This window comes from Cololabis saira, chromosome 8, assembly GCF_033807715.1.
Source record: "Cololabis saira isolate AMF1-May2022 chromosome 8, fColSai1.1, whole genome shotgun sequence".
Lineage (NCBI taxonomy): Eukaryota > Metazoa > Chordata > Actinopteri > Beloniformes > Belonidae > Cololabis > Cololabis saira.
Window position 1 is genome coordinate 39,665,517 of NC_084594.1, and position 24,929 is coordinate 39,690,445.

General features: G+C 40.8%; 1 protein-coding gene across 1 annotated transcript in view; it reads left to right on the top strand.

Annotated features, from left to right (window-relative positions):
• Positions 1-24,929, top strand: part of cadpsa (Ca2+-dependent activator protein for secretion a) — a 223,723-nt gene that overhangs the window by 34,035 nt on the left and 164,759 nt on the right. The gene's annotated exons all lie outside the window — the stretch shown is intronic.

The following is a 24,929-nucleotide window of genomic DNA, read 5'->3' on the forward strand; positions in this document are numbered from 1 at the left end:
TGGATAGATAGATAGATAGCTCTCACACACACCTGTGGCTGAGCCGCGCCGTCGCTTCTCCCCAGCCCTACTTCTTTTTGGACGAGGTTGGCCTTCCTCATCCTCTTCAAGCCAAACATGGCATGGGGCCTCCGTTTTTGCCTCTTCTGCTTTATCCTTTGAACAGAAAATATGTCATTTGTATACAGCCCTAATGTTATGCTCACGTTAATGCTAGTGTAGGCTATCTTGTTCAAATATTTTGACAAATTGTAAGTTACTAGCCTACGTAATTTTAAACAAATACACAATTTTTAATGGAATATTTAATTAAAAGTTCTGCAATGCAGTGATAATTGATGCATTTATATTGAGCTGTATTTAAAATCCCCCTTGTCTGAGGAACAGAGTTGGGCCTGCAGCATTAAATCAATTAAATAACGAAACTGTTAGTAAATACTAGTCAGTAGCTTACGAGCTAACGTTAAGCCACAGTTGACCAGCAGCTGTTCCAGCTCACAGTCGGGACAGTAGTTAGCTGACCAAACCAAACTTCACACCGTTGATATTTCAACAGTTTATTGTCCCAGAAGGCCAACATGTAGAAGCACATCCTCACATGTTCCTGTACGTGTCTGTTTTCTATTTGTGTCCGGTTTGTTTACATGATTTTCGGCGCACATGCTTACGTCACAGCAATACCTGGCGCATCTGCTGACGCAACCACGTCCAGAAAATTACCTTGTCCCGAGTTCTCTACTCGTCTATATAACAAACTGTTCGGAAGTTAATTAATGTTTTAAGAAAAAGCCTGTACGCTCATCCGTCTTCACTTACTTTGCATTCGTCCAACAGCAAATCAGCCAGAAATACGTCGTCGCACTCTTCCAGTGGATCCATCGTGACGTGCAAAGGTGGTCCGCAAAATGGCAGCTTTTCAAGCTGGGGGCTGGGCCTTTTAAATCTGTTTTTTTTGTTTTTACTTTATTAACAACTCGATAAACCTATATAAAAACACAGAGGCTTCGCTGCCCAATTAATTACTCTACATGTTGTAAACATAAGTGAAATGATGACAATTAATACAAAAAAATGTCTTAATATTCTTGCTTACGCTGTACCCCTGCAAAATAAAACCACCACATACAGTTTATTTATTTTATTTTAGTTTATTTGATTGGATCCCCATTAGCAGCTGCACAGCAGCTACTAATCTTCCTGTGGTCCACCCATAAGTTCACATAGAGTAATGAAAAGGTTCAACTAAAATACAAATTATAGTGATAAGGAAAAACTTACACTAATGACACAGTAAACGATCTGGCGAGCTGTCAGAGAACCAGAAATAATTAATTACCAAAAAAAAAGTTTACATTGTCCAGTGTCCAATATATTCTAAGGAACATATATGTATGGATAATTATTTATAGGTTGCATTTACGCAGCATAAAATTAATTAATTTAGTGATTGCCTTGTCAAATAAAAGGTATAATAAAAAAACAACATGCTTTTTTTTGGAGCGAGCAATAATTTCTGGGTTGTCTCACAAAAACACTGGGGTGCTGAAATTCAAAGAAGAAATGTGTGACCCTGGGGACACTAAAAGCCGTTTTATGTTGTTCTATGTTGAAATAATATCATCTACATTTACACAAAATTACACAAATATCTTAACAGTTCACACAACTACCTAATATTAAGTGTAATTAAAATAGCATATAAGCCACTTGGTTTCGTCCATAACGGCGCACATAGCAACCGGCATAGCAACGGGAGTAACACTGACACGATTTCATAGCGAGACCTGCAAGTTTCATCGTAATAACTAACAAACCAAAGATCATATTCATCAACTGAATAAATATTGTGAAATTTCAATATATATTTCTCGCTAGAAATATGATAAAATCTGCTTTTCATGGCGAAACTATCTTAAAATAATGCAATTTAGACCGAGAATCAAAGAAATGGCAGCATTTTATTTTTCCTCCACAGCCGAAAACTTGAATGTCACGTGACACAAACGAAACCTAACGAAACCTATTAAAATGAATGGGCCACGGAACGCGTTCACATCTCACGTTTTAGGAGGGCAAATTGGCAAACATTGCCACGTTTTGCAATGTGGACCAACGTAGCCTCTACCACGATTTCCTGTGAGACTGGGTTGCATCTGCTGCATTACCATCAGCTCCTTAATAAAAGGCAATACATACACATGACCTTATCTTTAAATCCGACATCCACTGCCAATCCAGGAAGCAGGAACACACGGAGACACACGTCAAGCACTGGAAATCTGCAACAAAAAACCACAAACAAAGCACGAAACCGGCACGGAGCCATCCAAAACACGAACAGCAATCGACCTAAATCTTGAGATCTGATCGCAGTCTGAGCTAAGCTATCGCTACCGCTACCTAAACCCAAAAACTAGAGAGCCAGCATGCAGGTGAACAAGCCAGTGTGTATGTCTATGTGTGTGTGTGTGTATGTATATGATCATGCATGTGTGTGTGTGTGTGTGTGTGTGTGTGTGTGTGTGTGTGTGTGTGTGTGTGTGTGTGTATGCATGTGAGTAAATGACTATATGTGTGTATGTGTGTGTGTGTGTGTGTGTGTGTGTGTGTGTGTGTGTGTAATAAACCAAAATAAAATGTAATCTTAATTAAAGCTGCAAGCAGCGATGAACGGACCCTCGCACTCACGGCCACCGCCCCCATAAGCATATCAGAAATGACACCACCCACGACTTCCTATGTCAAACCATTCAAAAGATATAGCAGAAAAAAGGGACAGCCAATCAGAAGAAGGGGCGGGGCTAATTCAGGCCAATGAAGGTCAAGGACTCCATACAGAATCTGATGATACCACCCACGACTCTCTATGTCAAACCATTCAAAAGTTATAGCAGAAAATCGGGACAACCAATCCGAAGAAGGGGCGGGGCCAATTTTCACCAATTATGGTCAAGGACTCAATACCGAGTCCCATGACACCACCCACGACTCTTTATGTCAAACCTTTCAAAAGTTATGGCAGAGAAAAGTATTCTAGGGGGCGCTGTTGAGCCGTTAGGCCACGCCCATTAATGCAAACCATGAAATATCAAATTTATCGCCAGGCCTGGCTTGCATGCAAAATTTGGTGACTTTTGGAGAACTATCAAATATGGACCAATCAGATGAAGGGGGGCACGCTTTTTGGCGTCTAGCGTCGCCACGGTAACACTTTTGAAAGAGAAAAGTAATGCGCGTAGTTGCAAGATGAAGACGCACATTTTGATGTATAACACACCTGGTTGCACGTTACGGTTCGGGCCGTATTAATTGCCGAAAGAATGGCATAAATTGCACCAAAATTACACAATTAATTCAAAATGGCCGACTTCCTGTTCGGTTTTGGCCATGGCGCCAAGAGACTTTTCTTTAAGTTGCGACATGATGCAGGTGTGTACCGATTTTCGTGCATGTACGTCAAACCGTATTGTGGGGCTTGAGGCACAAAGTTTTCCGGGGGGCGCTGTTGAGCCATTTTGCCACGCCCATTAATGCAAACCATGAAAGATCAAATTTATCGCCAGGCCTGGCTTGCATGCAAAATTTGGTGACTTTTGGGGAACTATCAAATATGGACCAATCAGATGAAGGGGGGCGCGCTTTTTGGCATCTAGTGTCGCCACGGTACCACTTTTGAAAGAGAAAAGTAATGCGCGTAGTCGCAGGATGGAGACGCACATTTTGATGTATAACACACCTGGGTGCACGTTACGGTTCGGGCCGTATTAATTCTTGAAGGAATGGCTCATATTGCTCCAAAATTACGCGATTAATTCAGAATGTTCAAAATGGCCGACTTCCTGTTCGGTTTCGGCCATGGCGCCAAGAGACTTTTCTTTAAGTTGCAACATGATACAGGTGTGTACCGATTTTCGTTCATGTACGTCAAACGGTATTATGGGGCTTGAGGCACAAAGTTTTTTCTGTCTGAACCAATCAGATGAAGGGTGGGCGCGCTTTTTGGCGTCTAGCGTCGCCACGGTAACGCTTTTGAAAGAGAAAAGTAATGCGTGTTGTCGCAGGATGGAGACGCACGTTTTGATGTATAACACACTTGGGGGCACGTTACGGTTCGGGCCGTATTAACTGCCGAAGGAATGGCATAAATTGCGCCAAAGTGACACGATTAATTCAAAATGGCTGACTTCCTGTTCGGTTTCGGCCATGTCGCCAAGAGACTTTTCTTTAAGTTGTGTACTGATACAGGTGTGTAGCGATTTTCGTGCATGTACGTCAAACCGTATTGTGGGGCTTGAGGCACAAAGTTTTCCGGGGGGCGCTGTTGAGCCATTTTGCCACGCCCATTAATGTAAACCATTAAATATCAAATTTTTCGCCAGGCCTGACTTGCATGCAAAATTTGGTGACTTTTTGGGCACGTTTAGGGGGGCAAAAAGGCCCTCCTTTCGTCAGAAGAAAAAAGAAAGAAAAATTCCTACAGATACAATAGGGCCTTCGCACTGAAGGTGCTCGGGCCCTAATTAAAGTTACTGCATAAATCAGTACATTACAGCCTCATTTTAAAAATAAGAGGTAAATCTGCTTTCAGGTTGGTTCTGAGGGAGGTCGCACTAAATCCTGACTTGTGAAGTCATTTTTGTCCCCTGTACTTGGTGTCATTTTATCTTCAATATCATCTTGTGGTCAGCTGATATGAGGTGTTTCCAGTGTTATCCCTGGACTTTGTGTTTGTATCTTTAATAAAGAGAATAAAATATGAATATAATGAATACTTTAATAAAAATACGAGACAAAAGATGTCTGAGACTTTTGTACAGATTTCGCACCTTTCCTTGTGCTTAAATCCACCACAGAATGGCTTCAGAAAAAGAAAACCTGAGCAGCTCAGAGCCCAGACTTGTAATAATTTGTGTTATCAGTTGGAGCACATGTTGTTTGTCTACTATTGTGACTTGCATAAAGATTATATCAGATTTTATGGCAAACTAATATGGAAAAATAGTTGATTCCAAGGTTACACTTTCAATGGAGAAAAGATACCAGATGTATTTGTGATTCCTGGCAGACACATTCACTCTACAATGAGACCAACTAGCACAGTCGTCGGCAACTGGCGGCCCGCGGGCCAAAATTGGCCCGTCTCCAATAATATCTGGCCCGCCAGATGACATTGAAAATCTGATAAATATTTTTTTTATTTTTTTTTTTTTATTATTTACTATCACAAAAACGAGAATTTCAAATAGAGAATTCAAAGCCTTTATTTAGAAAAGATAAAATAAAATAAAAGTAGAATCTTCATGATTCCGGACGCACACAATTCTGTATAGTTCCCTGTCACCTGTAGCATAGGGGGGCCTTAATTAGAGGTGCACACAAATATTCAGGAGTGACGTAGGCACAGACTCCTGGCAAAACTCCTGAAGCTGTTGAAATGGTAAGACATATCTTCGTTTTATGCAAGCTAGCTTGCTTTAAAGTGATTTGTTGTGGTTTAAACTGTGAAAAATACAACTGATAACTTACCTTGAGTTTTGCTGTTGGTCTTTTAAATGGTAAAACGTCCATTATATGTCTAAAAATACGTCGGAAAATCCGCCTCATTTGCATATCCTCTCCCTCGCTTCAGGAGACACAGAGCTGCTGCTCCGTGTGTGCGTACTGACTGTCCCCTGTGCTACTGTTCATATCATGGGTTTTTCATGTGTTTAATGTCGTTCTGTGTATTTTAAAGAAGGACTGCATTTGTTAGTAGCTTGGCAGAAAATAATATTATTATCACCAAGTTACTTATAAGCGGTTTCATAACGCAGCCACAGAGTAGCGCTAAAGCAGTAATAACACACTAATAACAGTCTGTAGCGAATTCAAGTTACTTTAATTAAACTAATGACTTTCTTAAATTACTTTTTTGTACAAGATATAATAGTATAATAATTCTAGTAGCCTATAGATAAGGGGAAAAAAGTTTTGTTTAGTAGAAAAAAAAACATGTTTCGCCTGATTGATGTGATGTATCTGCTAGTTACTAGCAGATACTGGGTGCTGAATTAAAAACCCTCCAGTGTAAAGGCACCATGTGTGGACTTTCTGGTACAAAACTGGGTTAAAGAGACATTTGGGATGATAAGAGGAGGTGCTTGTTTTTTTTATACAAACAGACTCAAGGGAAAACAGTTTGGTGGGAACCCACCATTACATACATTTCCTGTTATTTGTAATTACAGGTTTGGAAAATAAGGATGCAACTGGATTCATCTGTATTTTTGTGTGTGAGCTCTCTCCCAAAATCACAGCTTAAAGGAACACTCACGGCTGGTTAGCGAGGAGGATAAATGTGCTGTACTGAACAAGGGTGGTGATGTAGTGAAGGTGGACAGGAAGAAAATGAAAATATTTACAGTAAATTAATGAGCTGTTTGCTTTCCAATTATTAGTGCCGAGTGTAAATATTGCCTTTGCGGTGCAAGATTTGCATTCCCATGGCCTCCAACTGCCAATTAAAATCCAGCAGTACCAAGCAGCAGTTCAGCGGTTAACATCTCTCAAGACGTAGGCTATTCTAATACTGTGCATGTGCACTTCAAATCCCAACCCACTCCAAACACCAAGCACAATCAATCTTTTAATTGTGACTTTGGAAATCCCTCTGTTTAACACTGAAACATCCGAGTTGTTGACTGGTGCTACACAGCAGCCTTGTTGGCGGCCTGGACGACCTGGAGATAACCGCAGATGGAAACGGGTTAGAGCATATGCAAGCAGAGGCAGCTGGGATGGGGCTCGTGTTCTGTCTGTCGTCTTCACCCATATGTGGGATGGGTTGGAGCCAGAAAGAGAGCCCTCTCCAAGGTCTGTCCAAACGTGCTGTATAGCAGCTACTGAACAACTGCACCTGAACCCGAGAAGCATTCAGACACGATGCCTGTTCATACAGCAGTTTGTCAGAAGCCGATCGTCACACCTGCTGCTCAGACTTTTACTGACTTGTTTGTGTTCATGTACGTACAACTGTATGAAAAGTTAGTTCCTCTTGTATATAATTATAAGTGTTGTGGATGTAAAACCATCATATAATCATCATCTTATTGTAGCGTCTCAGTGCTATTAGTCATTTAACAAAAACTAAGCCAAACATACACGCATGCATGCACTGAAAAAAATTAATCTAAACGCATGTAAATATAACATATTTAAATCTGTGATATTAACAATTAAAAATGAAGTTTGTTGCTTTGCATGAATACATCTAGTTTTGAACTTAATCTGCATTTGTTTTAAAAACAAGACATTGTGCATTTTTTCCTTAACAAGCAGTATTTATGTAAAATTTACTTTTCCTTTAACAATTGTAATCTATTGGGCAGATTGACCAATGTTTAGATGAAAAATTCTTTATTTGTTTAAATAGAACACCACAAATTAAGGCAACTTTTTCGCATGAGATTTTTATGTAGATCAAGAAAGACTAGTCTTTGTATAAACTACTTAATTTTTAGTACCGGTATGTACAAAATTCATTTGCAAGTAAAGTTAACTTAACTTTTGTAAGTAAAGTCAACTTAATTGTTTTTCTTTCTTTTTTTCCTTTTTTTTCTTTTTTTCCTTTTTTTCTTTTTTTTCTTTTTGTACTTGCAAAATATATTATTTATAGGGGTGTAACGATACACTAATCTCACGATACGGTACGATACACGATATTGAGGTCACGATAACGATACGATACGATATTATAGCAGTATTTTTTAACAACCTTGATAGAGGAATATATAACTGGAAAAAATTGTCTTTTATTTGAAAGACACATAATACAAAACAATGCTGTGTGTTTGCCCTATTGTTACAGTTTATAATGCTTTATAACTGTTTAAGTTTTAAAGAGAAAGCCAGGACAACCATTTTCCACAAACTGAACTAAAAGTAAATGTCAGGTTTGCATTATGCATCTTCAGTTTCATACAAGTACAAATATTTAGCCACAAACTGAATAGTTTCTCTCATGTATGATTTGACTTTTTTCTTTTCCAGAAATTTAACAACTAAAATTGAATAAATAAATAAAAGTAAATAAATACATACAATTTTACATCATAAAAAAGATTGATTCATGTTCACCTTATAAGTGTAAGAGGAGATTTATTTTTATTAAGGTTATTTTGGTAATTCAGGGTTCATTATTTTATAAATATATTCTTTATATTCTGTAAATCAGGGACTATAATTACACTAGTCAGTATGTCAGTTGTTAGTATGTTTTAGATTGGGCGGAGTGATACAGCACTAGGTGTTGTGTTGATGTTCTGAAATCCTACGCTGTTGAGCGGACATTGAAGTACACGCAAACTCACGCAGAAGTTTTCCCGTGTTTATCCTACTCACGACCCCAAAAAGGTTTAATTTAATAAGGTAAAGCTTAACTCTACACCAGACTTAAATAAGTAAAGGTTCAGAGCTCAAAACAGGACCGCAAAACGGGACTACTTTCTTGTGAGCGGAGTAAGATTTTGGTCCGCGCGGTCGCGGCTGCGGCCGCGGTCAGATGCGCGTTTCTAGTCAACACAATAGATTAATATTAATAATCCAATATCGCGATACAGGTTGTCACCTCCACGACACGTATCGTGACGTTTTTGTATCGCGAAATTTCGTGGCACGATATATTGTTACACCCCTAATTATTTACATACAAAAAATTAAGTAGTTTATACAAAGACTAGTCTTTCTTGATCTACATAATAATCTCATGCAAAAAGTTGCCATAATTTTTTTTAAGTAGATCAACACACTTATGTGTGTGTGTGTGTGTACACACACACACACACACACACACACACACACACACACACACACACACACACACACACACACACACACACACACACACACACACACACACGCGCGCACACGAACAGACATGGCTCAGTTGCTTGTAGATCCTTCAAAAGCAGTGACTGGAAGTATATTTCCAGTAGGATTGTGACAGTCTCATCCGTGGTTGTGGAGGGGTTTTGGTCCATCCCTCTTCACAAATGTTGCTCCAGTTTGTTGAAGTTTTGGGACACTCTTTCGCCCAGCATTTCCATCAGGTTCAGGTCTGGGCTTTGACTAGATCTCAGTCTTCCTCTGATGTTGCTGCCATGGAGATTGACCATGCTCAGAAGGGCCTGAGGCTGTTGTCACATATGTTGGAGTGCACCATGGGTCTTCCTTGTTAACGTTGTATCATATTTCAGTTTAGTTTGAGTTGTTTTAACTCTGCTGCAAACACTGCACCAAAAACCACCAACGGTCAGTGCTGTCAATCCTCAATGTCAGTGGAAGCAGTGTCGTGTTTCCATGACAACCACCCTGAAGTGAAGTGAAAAGCTTTGCATCAGCTGCACGTTTTGACCCAGACTTGGAATTCTTTTCTGTATTGTTTGTTTTTACAACTTTAGGCAAACTAAACCTATGAAGTTGAACTTAAATTTACAAACTATACAGTTTATACCAGGGGTGGCCAACCCTGGTCCTCAGGGGCCGGTGTCCTGCATGTTTTATAACCAGGGATGCACACAAGCTGGTACTCGAGGGCCGGTCTACTCTGCATGTTTTAAATCAGTGGTCACCAACCCTGGTCCTCGAGATCTACTTTCCTGCATGTTTTAGATGCTACCCTGTTTCAACACACCCGATTCAAATGAATGGTCATCACCAGCTTGTCATCAAGGTCTGGACAGTTCTGTTGTTGACACAGCTCCTTGTATCACAGTGTGCTGTAGATCTCGAGGACTAGTTTTGGTGACCACTGGTCTAACAGAACAAAGGCTGCCGTTGTGATTGACAGGTTCCATCCATCGTTGTGCTCCTACCTTCATATGTTCATGTGGTTATTGGTGAGATTGTTGCAGCTCCACTCATGTGTAACTTGTCTGGTAATGTTGGGACTGGCATGTTCTTCTCGTGTGGTCGTGAACTTATTGTTGACGTCACGTTTTCCTCATATTTAGCATCGTCAGTGAGTGTCGCCAACGGACAAAACCTCAGGAAAATGCGTACACCAGACTTGATGTGTGCGTGAAGGACCACAACTTTCCATGTTCAAATCACTTTTTGAACATTCGACCGTGAGAAAGTGGCGTATGCACGTTTTTTGAACGCCGCACACTTTGTACATGAGGCCCCTGGAGATGTAGCTCTTGTTTCTTGTTTTACTCCGCATTTCTCAGTCTGAGCTTGTGATCAATTTGCTGGGATGTCCATCCCTGGGAAGATTGAAAACTGTATGTGACATTTTTTATATTGTGAACCATTTTTCTCATCATAGGTCATTTACCTTTTTTATTTGATTTTACAGTTTCATTCTGAAAACTGCCAAAAGGTCTTTTTTTATGAAGGTTTTCAGAGATGCTGATGATTAGTCAATCAAAATCTGCTGATTAGCAACACCTGGCTGCAGCTCACCCTCTCAAATCCGCCTAAAATCCTAAGGATTCAATACGTGGAACTGCCCTCTTTTTTTTTTTTTCCTTTTTGGCTTCATTTTTGCAAAATAACTAATGGCACATTGAAAAAAAATGTGCATGCTTTTGTCTGTTCGCTAAACACACAAACACACAACAAAGTGTTAAAGATTTGGTCATATTAATTCAATGATTCAAGTGTTTTTTACACTAGGCATCAAATAAAACTATTTTAAGGTTTCTTTTTTTTTCTTTTGAGTCTTTGTAAGCTGATTGTCAGATGAATGTCATTGGTTCAGATTCAACCCAAGCTTGTTGTCCGTGGAAAACGCATCACTGACAGACTGCAGTCCTCAGTTAGGGCCAAGACTCTGAACCTCCAAATTAGATTTACTGACAGAATACAGTTACAAAGGCTTTTCCCTTTGCTAAACAGCTTTCCCCATTTGTCTAAGTGTCATAAAATACAACTGTAAATATATAAGCCTGGTCAAATTTGGAATGTTGCTTAGCTTTCTGTTTTGTTTATGAAGGACAAGTCCAAATGTGTACTTGTACTTGTAATCCAGTACAAATTAAAGTTCCTGGGCCTCTTTGGGATGAGAACATATAGATATATAGAGGTATAGGTATAGAGGAGATCAAGTAACCCAAATTTGTCCTTCCATGACAAAGTGCTGCTGTCCAAGATAAACAGACGCATTAACATTTTAGATTCTTCCCCAATGTTCGCGATCAGAATTTGTGAACACATCTACTGTGTTTAAATCGGCATGAAATATGTCCTGATGATGACTTACAGGCATGTGCATGTAAAACCTCATTCCTGAAGCATCTGAATGGCTGTGCACATTACCCGCCGTAGCTGTTGCCATGACAACTGTAGAAAAGCAGATAATACCCCCACCCCCCAACCCTTCTTGCCATAAAAATCATTGTCCCATTGTCTAAATGAGAAACACTCCATTTAGGGGGTGTTTAACCACCTCTAGGAGAGAGAACTTGCTAAGCCAGTGGCGTGACATAATGATCAAGAACATATGAGGCTCTGAGGCGCCTGAAGGCAGCCGGACAGTGGGATGTCTATCTTATGATTAATTATTTGCTGCTGAAAGAGAGGTTTCCACCACCATGCAAATGTGTTTCTTTCTTTCTTGTTCTTGTTTTTGAACTGTTAATGGCTGTATCTGCTGGGTTCTTAAATGGTGTGGCGTTTAGCACTTTTAGTTCACAGCAAGAAGGCTCTGAGTTTAACTCTCGCTGGGATTGAGGATCATTGGCAGCCAGGCATTTAAGTCTAGAAGACTTTGGTATTCAGGGGTGTTTTTATTTGATAAATTGGTACAACGTTTTTGTGCTGTTATGCTGAATATGGATTTCTCCAAACATGATCCTGTGCATTATGTCTAAGAATGTCTGGTGGTTTGTTCAGGTGGCTTTCAAAACGTTGGCTACAATTCACTGCTCTTCTTAGAGAGAGGTAACCAGTACTGGAGTTGAGGGGGGATGGCATCCCCCCTGAAATAAAAACGGTCCAAATCATCCCCCCTGTAAAACTGCCATCCCTCCTTTCCATCCCTTATGTCATTTTATCAATGAATGTGGTTTTACTGCTATTTCAACATTTAGAGTCATCACCAGAAAAATAACACCAGAAAAAGAACTTATTTGACAATTTTCACCTGTTTCAAGTAAATTTTCACTTGAAATAAGTAGGAAAATCTGCCAGTGGGACAAGATTTATCTTCTCATTACAAGCAAAAAAATCTTGTTCCACTGGCAGATTTTTCTACTTATTTCAAGTGAAAATCTACTTGAAACAGGTGAAAATTGTTGTTTTTTCCAGTGATGAGTTTTGTTTTAAGTGTAATGAGATTTTCTTTTACTAAAATGAGACATTTTAACTAGAGATAAGACAAATATTCTTGAGATTTTGAGTTTTTGCAGTTCTCCATGTTACTTATCCTGTGAAGGACAGAGTCATATTGATAAGTTCAGAAAAGTGTTTTTTATTGTTGTGTTTTGATGTATTTGATGCAAGCCCAGTGGATATTTAAAGCTTACAGAAGGCTGCATTTAACTGCTGCTATGTCATTCCTGCAGTATTTCTGCAGGTGTTTTGGTCACTGCTATTATTTTTAATAAATTATATTATTTGTAATCAGCACAAATTATCTGTCCCCATATGATAAAATCCACCATCCCCCCTGATTTCTTTTTACAACTCGAGTACTGGAAGTAACTTACTCGTGGCAACTTATTAAAACAACTTACACTTGCTCAATCTGTCTCTAGCTGTATTGTCATGAACGTTTTAATTTCACAGGGTAACTGCGGTCTGTAGACCTGAGATGTAGCTCTTGTCTCTGCCAGGTTTTGCAGTCTGACCTTGGGGTGAGCGGGGATATTTAATTCTTTAGAGGACTAATAAATGTCTTGAATGCCCTCCACATGTTAAAATCTTTATCACTGTCAAATGAGGAGCTTCAAGTAACTCGGAAAACAGACTCATAAGATTTCTCAGCTTCAACAGTTACTTCTCTTGGATCTTTGCTCTTGGTCTTTCTTCCTTGGAATTGTGCTGATGCACATCTGATATGCCCGGACAATCCAACTGACAAAGCATCTGCTTTTATAGAGGTGTTCACACTTAATGATCAGTTTACTTAGTGACACCTAGCTGCAACTTATCCTTTTTAAATGGTTTTTCATACACTTCTGCTTTTGCTTTAGTGTTTTCTAAATACATCATGACACAATAATATGTGATATTGTTTGCATAAGGCTGCATTAACCTAATTCTGCTAAGGACTAGATTATTGTTTTTGGCTGTAGAAAAAATTACTTGAAGTTCTTCTCTAGGGTTGCTCCGATACCAATACCAGTATCAGAGGGAGTCACAAATACTGCTAAAAATGGGTATCGATATGGGAAAGTATTTACTTCTATGTTAGAAACCCAGAATAATGATGGCAAATACTGAAAAATGAATTTTCCCTGATGAACAGCTCTTGAGCGTCATTGAAAATGTTGGATTTCACCGAACATTAGGAACCACAGTTCAGTTTTCCAAGTCAGAAAAGCATCTCTGACGCTGTTCTCTCTAAGCTCTATGAATCATCATTTTTCATGTCAGGCAAAAAGAAATAAAAAAGTGAAGGGAATAAGCTTTATGATGGACATTTGGACCCTGCAGTGCAACACGAAGCAAGTTTGTTGTGTGTGTTGGTGGCGATGGAACACACAAGCCAGTCCTAGAATATAGAAGTCATGCTGATAACAGATGAAAGTCTGGACTCAGCTGTGAAACACAGAGATTTCTTGTTTTGGAACGTTTAAGAATATAAATGAGCTGACAGTTAATGGGAAGGAAAGTTGAGATCAGATTTTTCGATGAAAGCTCATCTCATGCAAACATCTGCATTTTAGTGGCGGGTTTTTGCGGTTGATGGGTCATATCTGAAGATTAATAAAATAGAATCCCTCACATGACTTCAAGATGTGATGCCGGAATCTCCTGTGAATTTATTTTTCTCGTCTATTTCCGAGGGAAACAATGACAGAACGAACGTGTGTGTGTGTGTGTGTCAGAGTATGTATGTATGTATGTATAATATGTGCATGTGTGAGTCATGTGTGAGCCTCGGAGGAAGCCGTTATTGAAATGTGCTAGTCAGTAAGTGGTAACAGCGGGGAGATGTTAATGTAGCCAGAGGGAGAGAATCAATGGCGAGGACAGACTGCTGAGGGATTGAAAAGCAGTTAGAGACAGTCAGCCTTCAGTATCTGATGTGTGTCTTCTTTATGATAAGGTTGGGTTGTGTTCTGAACTCAAATGCAACGCTCAGGAGACAGGAACGGATTAATGCCCTGCTAGGCGTTTTTAATTGTCCAGAAGAAATCAGAAAAAAGTAATTATAATCCAGACTTGTGTAGGTCTGTGGCCAAACAAACCATCCAGCCCAGTGGCCGTGGTGAGAGGTACAGTAGGCACTGCAGCTCTGGAGTAAGGCAAAAAACAAGCAGTCAGAAAAACAGACAAAAATGCTGAAAACTACTCCAAAATACCCGAACGGCACATCTACGCCTCTACTGATGCTTGCCAGGTGATTCTATTATGGGATGATCTGGCGAGGAGTGTAGGAAAGCAGGTTACTTGAAGACTCCGGTGTCGGTAAATGGATGCAGGTGTGCAGTGCCCACACTCAGCCAGCTCACCACCAGGAAGGAAACTCTGAGGTGATCCTGAGTGTCTAAGTGACAGAACGGCGATGGCGCAATGGATAATGCGCAGACTGTGGAGGTGGCGGGTTTGAAACCGTAACACTTTATACATCTCTCACCAGATGGTGAGTGGATGTAAGAAGTTATATTGCCAGACATCAAACATATCCATAAGCCTGTTGAGGTTAGAAATGAGAAATCAAATATGTATACAGATTTATAGCTCTTAATCTACTCAGAGTTGGAATCCACAGCTGAAGGGTGACAACACAAAGCCCACCCATTCAGCTGCGTTTCATGGGTAAAAGGTTCATGGGTAACAAACAGGCCACCAAGTATTGGCTGACCCTAGGGTGGTGCCCCAGTGACCCACATGAGAGGTTCCTGGATCTCTCCTCTCCATATGTGTGCTATTGAAACTCACTTAGTCTGACCTGTCTGCCAGGACCAGTTTGCCTCGGGGCATCCTACAAAGGCCAATTACGCGCACCGACACCACTGTGGCTCTTAGGATCACTTGGGCACAACAACTTTTCCACAGAGTGTCAGGGTTTGACACTTCCCCCCAGTTTGAGTTTCAGTTCTGTCCCTCCTGTGTCCCATTGGCCCTGATTGTCTGCACCTGTGTCTCGTCATGTCTCGTTATCCCCTCAGTATATCTGGTCTTGTCATTCCTTTGTTCCCTGTCGGTCCGTACTGTTCTTCCCTCCATGTGCTCCTGGTTTTCGATCCCTGTATACGTGAGTTAATCTTGATCCTGCCAAGCAGTGCTTTTGTTTTTACCCTTCATGGAATAAACCCTTGTGTTTTTTGAGAACTCCAGCCTCCCTCTCTCTCCTGCGTTTGGGTCCACATCTTACCCCCACACGTGATACAGAGAAGGAGTATGCAAAAAGAAACAGAAAGGCAATGACAGAATATAACCCTTATCTATGACACCATTAAAGTATATTCTTTTTCCAATTTGCTGCTATTTTCAGATAAAATTATATACATTTGGTAATTAAACAAACAAATCCAGTCCTTTGGCACAGGTGGTGCCTGAGGACTGTTTCTGCTGCTTCAGTTGCAGCTCCTCCAATCAGAGCCTGGGGGTGTGTTTACACTCCAGAAAACCCCCTCCCCTCCAGCCCAAGGGCAACCATTAACTTCCGCATTGAGGCTAATGCAGAAGAAGATTTGTTGCAGTTCCCTGACTGACCACTAGAGGCTATAAAAGCGTATCAATCTCCATGTTAAATTGTCCAACTTTAGAGAAGACATAAACATATTTACAGCCTGGTTCAAAAAAACTGATGCCTTGTTTCCGTATTAATGTAACTTCCTTTTGCTCGCACACCATAGCTTAGATATATGCTCTTTGCCGAGTACTGCACACTCCCTGACATCAGGGGAAGTGAGACGGGTTTAAGTTTTAGGTTAGCGGTAATGTTGGGAGGGGCATGAACGTCCTATGCGAAGTCTGGACACTGGACTATTTACTGATGGAAAAGTTTCCCTGTTAGCGTGATAGATCAAACCCACATTTAGAGAGATGTAGGGTCTAATAACGATCCACAGGCTCTCCGCATCCAAGGGGCAGCACCAAAGGTTACTTATCTAACTGCCTTTGTACGAGGTCGGGTTAGTGCTACGACCAATCAATGAACGAGGTGACCTATTGAGAGCAATGAAAGCGAGTCAACGGGAGACTAAATTGTTTAGAAGAGTAAATGCAACTTTTGCAGTAGCCTGTTGGCAAAACAGCAAATACATCAACCTTTCAAAGGAATGATTTGATTGCTGTATTCTGTTCAATCTTTGAAGAAAGAGTCATAATCTTCAATTGTTGATGCCAAAGCTGATTCAAGCCACTGTTAATCCTCCGCTGCAGCCTTCTACACTATTTACATCCAGGTTATGTTGCCTCTCTGTCGTCATCGTGTTAAGTCTGTCCAGAGACTCTTGCTACAAGGATTGATTGATTTGATTAGCTCTCCAAGACTTTTGGGCTCTGTTAATGAGCTCCAGCTAATGGTTGCTAGACGTACCTACAAAACAAATTTTAATTAGCTAGCGCTAGGTCAAGATTTGCCGTATGAGCTAAAAAGGTTTACACTTCTTGAATTCAACATTTTCTCTTGCTTCCTCACAAGCCAATTCACAGGAGTGTTTCTTCTGAAGAGGTAATATATAAACTAAAAATATTTTTAAAGGCCTATTTACGTCATTCACAAACAGAAATCAGTTTTGTCTGTGACAGCAACTATAAATCATCCCTGCCATGGAAGGATTTTCTGTTCACAAACGCTCTTCTGGAGCCCCTTAGGGATGATGTATTTGGATGTCTGTGCAGTCCAGTGCATCAGTGACCTGAGGGAACGCTGTAACCCAACATGAGTTATCCTTCTGTGACTGTAAGTGACCATGTTATACCAGCAATCTTGTGGCCGTTTCTTCTGTTGGAAGAAAGGGAAGGCGATGAAGATGTGTTCTTTATGTTGCCGGACACTTCATAGATATACTACTGTGCACAATGACCGTACATATTGACAGTTCATCACTGAGGAACTAGTGATCCAAACTAAATTTCTCATTAATAAGTCCCGGTAGCTCAAAATAGGTCTAGTCCAGTTTTTCCTTATGTTTTTTGCCATGTGACTAGAAAGTGATGCATAAATAGGTTCTGATCAGTTAGTAGACGACTGTGAATTGTACCGCTCATTACCAGACATGTTTTGATTCAATTCCATTTTATTTATATAACGTCTATGACAACAGAATTTGTCTCTACGATATTTCCAGAGACCCAGAACATGACCCCCGAGCAATTATTACATAAACATAACATAAACAATGGCAGGTAAAAACTCCCTGAGTGGGAGAAAAATCTTAAGCCAAACAGTGGCAAGGAGGGAAGGAGGGAAGAAACCTGGGAAGAAACCTGGACCATAAGGGCAGACCGTCCTGCTGGGCAGAGCAGGAAAAGAGAGTCATTAGTCTATTTATCAGGTGCCGGATTCAAAAGGATCAGAGTAAGTATTGTGTAATAAACTTAATAAAAGATACAGTTTTACAACTTTATTCAACCACAGTTCAACAACCAACACGACAACCATAACAGTCCACAGGATAGCAGCCTTTTGTGCAAACTGTGTGTAACATTGCTTCTGGGGTTAAATATAGGTAGTGTGCTCACCTGGTACAAAACAAAATAGCCAACAGACTAAGGACACACATTAGCAAAATAATATAAACCCAATATGCTCTTCAAATTTGAATCATTTATTTTTACAAACTCAAAAATAAAGAACTAGGCTCCTCAGCATTAGATGCAGGTACATATCAATGCGGTAGATTAACAATACAGCAACCCACTGTATTAACATCATAAAAAGAAAGTGAGGGTGTGGGTGTACTACAGTCAAGCAAGATTTTCTTGTTGGTCTTGAGGAAAACAAGTTTCTTCAGAGATGTGGTTGTTCTGTTTCTCAGACTGGAAGACAACAGTCCACACACTGAGAAGATGAGCTCCACAAAGGCTTGTGAAGCAGGAGCACTGATTAGATCTAATGCCACAGGAGCAAGTCTTGGATAGACAGCCGCTCTTGATCTCCAGACCTGCAACGGTGTTTCAGTAACCACACCCCGTTTGACGTTGTCGCCATAATTCTTAATTTCGGTCAACAGACTTTCAGCCCCATCAGGCTCATTAGTCAATGGCACATTGACTTCCAGACGGGAGGCAAGGAAGCGGTATGTCTGAAGGACAGCAGGAGGGGAGTGTGCTGGTGTTTGAGTGGCAATGACATTACCCTGAGAAGGAGTTTCTGGGTTATACTGAGCTGCCAGGTTCTGCACTATAGACAGTGCTGCCCTCCTCAATGGCACCATGTTTGGTGTTTGAAGAATCGGTGAATCATTGGGATCCACTAGGCAGGCTGCTGCTGCTATAGCATCAAACTGTGGGGAATCAGGGCCAAGAACGGCAGCAAAACGTTCTCGAAAGACTTCAGCAGCACGTGAGCTAACTGCTTCCCAGAGCAGTAGTTGTGAGCAGGTGTGCCTCAAGGTTGAGCAGACATGGCACTACCTGTGAGAGTGACTGGTTGTCACACTGAAGCTGGTGTGACTGGCAAAGGGCTCAAGCAGCTTGACCAGGTTTCTCCAGTTTAGCTCAATCGCTTGTGAGAAGCATGTCCATGCCCAGCTCCTCAAGTACCTGGTAAAGTTCAGTTCTGATCTCCAGCAGCCTTCTCAGCATATCAAAAGTGCTGTTTCAACGTGTGCTACAAACTCTGACCAGAGTTTTGCCACACTTTTTGATTATTGCCTCATGAGGATTTCCTCACTGCATGTACCAGTTTCCTTGCTCTTGATATGAGCGAATCAGCATTTGGGTTCTTCATGACAGGTTTCAGGGTGAGCTGAAGAGTGTGAGCCAGGCATGGCATCCTCTGGAACTTGTGCCTCTCTCCATCATCTGGCAGGTCAAGTTCTTAGCGAAGAAAGAACCAACAAACGAAAAGGATTTGTTTTCAGCAAAACACACAAAAGATTAGTACAGATTAATAAAGAATTTATGAATTAGGACATTTTCTGTAATGACCCTTTTTATATCATGGTTTATAACAGTACTTGTTTTGGCTGGTAGTGCAGCCGTCTCACAGCAAGAAGGCCCTGGGTTCAATTCCCGCCGGGGACGCTGTGGGTGCTGAGTCCGTGTTAAGTTCCCCCATGACTTCAGTACCCACACCCTGGGTGGGGTTGGTGAAAGGGCCTTTCTGTGTGGAGTTTACATGTTCTCCCTGTGTTCCCCTGGGTAGCTAATGTGAGCTACCCTCACAAAAACATGCAACAGTCCTGGGCTATACACTCCCCCCTCTGGCCAGCTGGGGTGCCGGATGGGGTGGGGAGGATCTGGCCGGAATAACGTCCGTCCCGGGAAGCCCCACCCTGTCTGGTGAAAAGAAGCGGCCTGCTCACTCCTCAGATTGAGGAGGAGACCTGAGCTCAGTGTAGGGCCCTCCCGGGGTTGGTAGAGGATGGCAATGCTCAGGACTGACTTAGGTAGGAGCACTGGGTGATAAATGGTGAAAAAATCGGGATAAAAATATTGAAAAAAAAAAAAACAGTACTTGTTTTATATTTTATTTCTTACACTGTTTCCACAGGATAACATATTTAATATAGTATGTTTATAATGAATCCCAATATTAAATTTGAAATCATGACTTGTCAATAACTACAATGCAGTCGAGTCACAGAATCTTGTAGACATACCCGTCTCAATCAACATATTTACGAGTGCATCTTCCTGCTTTTGATATTCCTGCGTATTGACTAAGCAGCAACTATGGCCTCCTTCCCGGTGCTACCTCCCGGGGTGTTGCATCCTTTGAGGGGAGCTACTCAGAAACGCCACTTAGTCGAGGTACTCGCGATTAGCTGTCTCGTGTGAGATTCTCAAATGGACTTTCAGATTCGTCAGATTGTTTCCTTTTAGAAGTAGTCCACAATGTTTCCACCTGTTTCCAGTACAAGGCACTTGCTCTTATCTATTTCGGCATCATATTCAAAGAAGTACTTTGCCGCTTTCTACCAACTTTTGCCATTTTGCCAGGTAGAGTGGTGACGAGGAGTGACTGCCCGTGAGGTGCCGTATGGTCTCGTCAGTTCACGTAAGATTGATCAAGGTCGATTTTAAATCAATCCAAAATTGACAAAGACAAAACCGAAGGCATTTTTACCTATAGCTTAAATATGTTTTAGTTGGTTTTTTAATCACTGTTACAGCCCTTGGCATCAATAAGACTGCGTTGAGTTCAATTGGTACAATTCTTTTATTTCCCCATCGAGTACCGTGAAACTAAAAAACAAATAACAAATTATCAACATTTGCACATGTTAAAACACTTAAGTTTACACATTTAACACTTTAATACTTTTACGTTTACATTTTCTTTAAAAACTCACACACATACCTCGCTTCGCCTACCAAGGGTGCAAACTTTCCATATCTAAGCAGTGACTGGCAACAGGTACCCAAACCAAACTGCACTTGAAAGAAAAACAACAAAAAAAACACTTCACATGAATCATGCTAGAAGCAAGCAAAACAAACCAAAACAGCATGGTAGACAAATTAAAACTTACGTGCTTCTCTGCTCCCCTTTCCTCCCTGCTCAAGCTGACCTGCTCTCCAAGTGAATGTGGCCATCACAGGTGTGTGGCAATTAGCATTTATAAACTCCAGTGGTGAACCCAGGAACATGCATGATGTATACCAAACCAGCTCAGCTGGCCACTAACAATCACACAATACAGTTTCAGTTAGTTATTGTTTTTTTCTTTTAGTTGTCGTTTATAATTATTTCAGTTAACGACAATGTTTTTTTAATTCTAGTTTTTATAATTTCGTTTGTTTTCGTTTACGATAATAACCTTAGCATCTACCAGACATCCATACAGACAGGTGGAAGCAGTAGTGGGATGATCAGAGGGGGGGCTGCAGGTCAGCATGCAGCTCCTGAAGCTCTGGCCTGCAAACCTGCACAGAGGAGAAAAGGAGGGGGCAGACCAACACAACGAACTACCAGAACAATGGAGATGGTTATTAAATACTTATAATTAATAACTGAGAAAGGAAAGAGAAGGAGGGGTGATGGGTACCGCTCAGTGGATCCTGGTGTCCCCCTGCAGCGTAGCTCTAGAGCAGCATATCTATGATGAAAGTCTGTTTAAGACTGTTTAGCTATTTTAGTCTTGTTCTATAGCTGCTAGTGGTCCTAACACACTACAGTTTACACTAACTAGAGGCTTTACTAAATAGAAACGTTTAAAGTTTGGTTTTAAAGGTGGAGGTGGTGTCAGCCTCCTTAACCCAGATTGGAAGTTGATTCCATAGTAGTGGTGCCTGATAGCAGAAGACGCGTCCTCCAAATCTACATTTGGATACTCTAGGAACTACGAGTAAACCTGCACTCTGAGAACAGAGAGCTCTGTTAGGAACATACGGCACTATCAGGTCTTGCAAATATCGCGGAGCTAGGCCGTTTTGGGCTTTATAATTGGGCTTTATACAATTTTGAATTGGATTCTGAATTTTACAGGTAGCCAATGGAGCTACGCTAACACTGGAGAGACGTGGTCTCTCCTTCTGATTCCTGTCAGCACTTGTGCTGCTGCATTTTGGATCAGCTGGAGGCTATTCAGCAAATTACTTGGACATCCTGTTAATAACACATTACAGTAATCTAGTCTAAAAGATACAAATGCATGAATTCGTTTTTCCCCATCATTCTGAGAGGATGTTCCAAACTTTGCGATATTACGGAGATGGAAAAACGCAATTTTAAAAACCTGATTAATATATTGTTTAGACGACAAATCCTAATCGAAAACAACACCAAAGTTTCTCACAGTTGTATTGAAAGCCATCGCAACACCCTTTAATCCCTTCCTAAGAAGCTTTGGACCAAAAATAATAGCCTCTTTCATCAGAATTTAGGAGTAAAAAGATGGTGGACATCCAGTCCTTGATGTCCCTGATGTTCTGTTTCATCTGGCTTTATAGACAAATAGAGCTGCGTATCATCAGCATAGCAATGAAAGTGTATGCCGTTATTCTGGATTATATGCCCCGAAGGATGCGTGTATAAACTGAACAAGAATTGATCATTACACCACCTCTCTGAGTCAAACTAGCACTCATAATTAGATACATTTCCACAATTACTGTACTTCTTACAATGACAGTGGGGTCATGTTATGACAGAGGTTGTGTTGGTCCTCTTACTGTCGCCCTCAGTGAACATAGATGAAGTCTAGCAGAAGCTGAAGCTGAAGTTCACCTAGAGCAGTCTGGCACAACTCCCCTGCTGCTCCAGGTGGGTCAGAGCAGCATAAAGGACTGTGGCTACAGCGTCTCCATGGATCTCTGCTCTGCGTTGGCCCTGCACCAGCTTCTCATAATGGCAGGAATGAGTGCAACTGGGTGGAAGTCACTCAGACAGTCTGGGGTGTGGTGTGTTGGCAGTGGGATTATGTTAAAGGACTTAAAGCAGGGTGGGACAGTAGGTGTTGCCTCAAGGAAGAGGCTCAACTCGGAGGCGTTGCTGGATTTGTAGCAGGTGATGTGCTGGACATTCTACTCCACCTGTTGTTGGTCCTTAATCCTCCTCCTGTATGCTGCATTAACTTCCTGGATGCCTCTCTTCAGGTCGGCTTACAGAGGGGTGCTAAATTGTGCATATCTTGATATGCAATACGTAATCGGTTTCCCCTCAGACTGATCAGTGCAGGCACCCAACCTGTGTTTTTTTTTGGGAACACTAAGCACTGACCACCAGAGAGAAACATTTCATTTCTCACGAGTACATGAAAATATATTTATCACATATCATAAATATTCATCAAAATGACAATGAAATCTACAGTCGTCTTTTTCAATATACTTCACAATCACAAGAAGGGAAAAATAGCAGTGGAGGTTTTGTTTTCATATCTGTGGATCTAATGTTGAGTGGAGGAGGATTTGGTGAGCAATAGTAGGAACGACTGAGAAAAAAGCAGAACATGAGGAAAACAAATGGTGGGTATAATTCCAGGCTCAGTTTCCTTCCGGCTTTACCTCTGCTCAACAATTTGGGTTTTCCTGCAGTGGATATGTTTGTGGCTGTATCTCTCCTCCGTTCTCCTCCTGACTCCTGCAGCTTCATCACTAATTCACTAAATCAGTTTAGTGTTTGCTGACATGATTCAGTCAAAACTAATTTAACTAAATGAGCATAAGACTGGATCAGTTCTGTCCTTTGAAATAGTGAAAGAACCCGTGTCACTTAGGTGTGATTGGGACGACAGGCGGTAAAATATTGTACGTCTGTCTGAAGGCCAAAAAAAGCAGCATTTGAACTTAGATGTAGATGAAATGCTTGTTGTAGTTTTAAAGCAGCAGTTTACTGTACCTTTACTGTTGAAAACAATCAACGAGTCTGAGCCCTCCACCGTGGAGCTTGCAAATATCCCTTGCACTGCAGGAGTGCAGACATTTAGAAGATTTTATTTGGTGACTCCACTCATCACAAGAACCTATAGTCAATATCTTGTCAGCCAAGTTGTAAAATCCCTGTTTTTAAGCTGTACTTTAACAAACAGACTCCGATCAGAGAGTAAAATAACCAGAGGCAATATTCACAAAGTGATCCCCAAAATCCTTGAAGTCAATCCTGTCTCGCATTGCCCTTCCTCCTGTGTTGTGACAGCTAACTGTTATCTGAGCGGTGGAAGACATTTTCACAGAGGCTCAGCAGACACAACTGTCATGATTATAAAAGGAGCTGTCTCCGTCTCCCTCAAAGCCCGCAACAACCAGCAGTTAAATCATACGCGGTCATGTGAAGCAGTACAGCCCTCAGTTGGTCCTACATGGTCTTCTGATCATCTTCTGGTCATCCACGGTCAGATCCATGTGTGCATATGGGCAGAAATATGTGCCAAATTAAACAATACCAATTCAAATTATGTGATTCAGATTCAGTTTTTTAATGCAATTATTCAAGTTGAGCAATTCAAATTCAAATATAAATTATTCAAATCCAGTTTCTAGTGGCACATATTTCTGCCCATACATGCAGACCACAGCCTGGAATTCAGATATGCAGAATTTAATTAAAATGTAAATTTTTCATGCAACTTTTCCCTGTTGCGATTCCAGAGCTGAGACATGAAATAGAACACATTTTCTTTTTTTGATGAATGACAGTTTCTTGTTCTGTATAACACACCTTCTTTGCTGTTGGTTTCACTCATATTTACCAAGTGGTAACATAAATGTTTCTTATGTGCAAATTGCTTGCTTGAGAAATGGAAATGGCCTGCAGTTACCTACAATGCTGGAAGAAACCCCAACAAAAAACCTGTCTTCCTCAGTTCTGCACTTATGAGGACTGAGTATGTGCTCAGTCAGTTAACCTGCAGCGTTAACGTCACCCTGACCCAAAGAATTACTGTCATCAAATTCAAAATTATCTTTTTTTTTCATCTTAAAATGGTTAGACCACAGCTTTTTCTCACTTTAAACATTTTTTGCGTGTTCCCCTCTGAGAAAGAATGGCTTTATGACAATTGTGAAATTTTTGCATTCTGTTTGTGTTTATGTTGTATATAACCAACTGTTTTGGAAATGTTTTTTTTATGTGGATGACTATATCTACAACCCTGTTCAGAGTGGTATTGCCTAAATGTGTCCATGAATACATGCTTTCATTTAGAAAAGGTACTAGT